At 42.6% G+C, this 2,507-nt stretch overlaps 1 pseudogene; it reads left to right on the top strand.

The window, feature by feature from the left end:
* The first annotated feature begins 321 nt into the window (after positions 1-321).
* LOC120678108 lies at positions 322-2,262 on the top strand (annotated as a pseudogene).
* Positions 2,263-2,507: the final 245 nt, after the last annotated feature.

The following is a 2,507-nucleotide window of genomic DNA, read 5'->3' as shown; positions in this document are numbered from 1 at the left end:
CACTGGCTTCACCCCCCACTCTGTTGGCTGTAGCACCTCGGAGCTAGTTTCAGCTCCGTGCTACAGTGCAACACAGTGTTGCACAGTGCCGAGCTACTATAACGCTGAGCCGGAGCTGCCTCTGATGGAGCGGTGCCAAACAGGCCCTGAGTGAAGAGAACACATATCATCGTGAGAACAAGATGGTTGGAGTGATGTCTTGCGCATTGATGGGGTGATGAAACCCATCTCGGCAAGCTCTCCACCCAGCTGGAGAGGGAGTGCACCAAGCTCAAAGGCGTGCGCTGTCAGATCACCATTTTGCGTGATGAGCTTAGCAGCATGAGCACTGCCCTGGTGATGGTGTCAGAATTGGAGGAAGCAAACCCTCAGGTGTGGACTGGATGTCCCAGTTAATGGAGCTCTCCTATACAACATTGACGATTGTATCGATATCTTCATGCACCATCTCAGCCAAGATGACTCCAGTGATGGGTTCATCAATAGGATCATGAGGTAGATCATCTCAATGAAAGCTCGCCATCGTATCGGAAATCGGATTGATAAGCTAAAGGGATGTGTGGTGGAGGTCATTGAACGGTGCAAGAGGTATGTAGTGGCGGATCGCGGAGAGGGTGGGGGGGGGGGCTCAAGCCCCCTACCTCCCCAAGACAAATTGCTGGATTTGGAGGATCAGGCAAGACAACACTCGCTAATCAGGTCTTTAAGTTAGTTTAACTGCACAGCTTTTGTGTCCGTATCCCGGAAGTCCTGATGTCAACAAGATGCTTTTGTGTCCGTATCCCGGAAGTCCTGATGTCAACAAGATTCTCGGGGACGCTCTCTTGCAATTTCATAAGAGTAGTGGTCAGTTTGCTGCTGAGAATAATCGAGACATCTTGAGGATGCAGGAAGATCTTTATTTCAGGAGGTTAGACTATACACAGCTGGTGAACATGATCAGAGAGTATCTTCAAAATAAAAGGTATGTAACAATGTAATGATCAGAGAGCATCTTCAAAATAAAAGGTATGTAATAATGTAAATTTCGAATACAAAAGTTGAATGTGATGCGATATTTGGGTGTTAGGATCTGACTCGTGTGGCTATGCATGTATGTTTTGAGGTTTTAACATTAACATTTATGCTTTCCACTATCTAAATGTATGAAGAATTTGGTCGACAGGCGTTGAGTGTGGATTCATGTGAGAGTAGTAGTGGTAGTTTACAAGCGACAGGCATGAGATACTTAATTCAGGTTCATGCACCAATGTTTGTTTAATATCCAAGACAAGCATCACTGTGTTAATAATGTGAAAAATATATATTATTCCTTGGGTGTATAACTGAACTTGCATTATACGTATGTTACTGTGTATTCATTGCGATGTTTTGGTATTGCTAATGCAGTGCTTTATCTTCACCAAACTGTCCAATAGATATTTTGTCATAATTGATGATATCTGGAGCAAACAAGCTTGGAGAGACATCCAGTGTGCCTTCCTCAATAGCAATGCAAGTAGAATAATGACTACACGAATTCAAGATGTTGCTAATTGCTGTTTCTTTCCATACAAAAACTATGTTTATCCTATGAAGCCCCTTGACAGTGGTGACTCAAGAAGATTATTCTTAGAAACGATTTTTGACCACCGATGTCTGTCCAGTTGAATTGCAAGAAGTTACTGTGATGATATACTAAGAAAATGTGAAGGCCTGCCATTAACTTAGTTGATATTGTTAGCTTATCAGAAACTAAAATAACCTCAAAGCAAGAGTGGGAGAGGGTGCAGAATTCTCTTTCCTTATCACTTGAACAAGACCATGAGCTGGAAGTAGTAAAAAGGGTATTGCTTCTCAGCTATTATGATCTACCTTACTATTTGAAAATTTGTTTATTGGACATGAGCATATTTCCAGAGGATTATGAGATTGATCGGCTGCGTCCGATATGGAGATGGATGGCTGAAGGATTTATCATAGAACAACGAGGGCAACACTTGGAGGATACTGGAGAAAATTACATTAGCGAGCTCATCAACAGAAACATGATTGAAGTAGTGGACATTGATTATAGTGGTAGGCCAAGAGCTTGCAGGGTACATGATATAATGCATGATCTTATTATATCGTTATCAACTAAAAAATTGTCGTCACCATTATGCATGCTCAAAAATGACATCTTCTGCTAACAAGATTCGGCATTTGTCCCTTCAAGGCTGCTTGGAGAAACGGAAGGTGTGGCAAGGCAGCTTGTCTCATGTGCGGTCACTTAGTAGCTAATTGACAAAGATTAGGAGAGGTTTTCTTTGGAAAGGAAGGAAAGATATAAAAGGGGGACATTGTTTGCTGGCTTGGCCCAAGGTTACTCAACCTGAGGAACTAGGTGGATTAGGCATCTCAAAGCTACAATAATTAGGTTGGGCCCTAAGAACGAGGTGGCTCTAGTTACAAAAGATAGAACAACCATGGGCCTTCCTCCCAATTCAGGTTCATCAGTTAGTCAAATCCTTCTTTAGTGTGGCTGT

The sequence above is a fragment of the Panicum virgatum genome, chromosome 6N (genome assembly GCF_016808335.1).
Source record: "Panicum virgatum strain AP13 chromosome 6N, P.virgatum_v5, whole genome shotgun sequence".
Taxonomy (NCBI): domain Eukaryota; kingdom Viridiplantae; phylum Streptophyta; class Magnoliopsida; order Poales; family Poaceae; genus Panicum; species Panicum virgatum.
The sequence above is the reverse complement of the archived record's forward strand: the minus strand, read 5'-3'. Positions and strand labels throughout refer to the sequence as shown.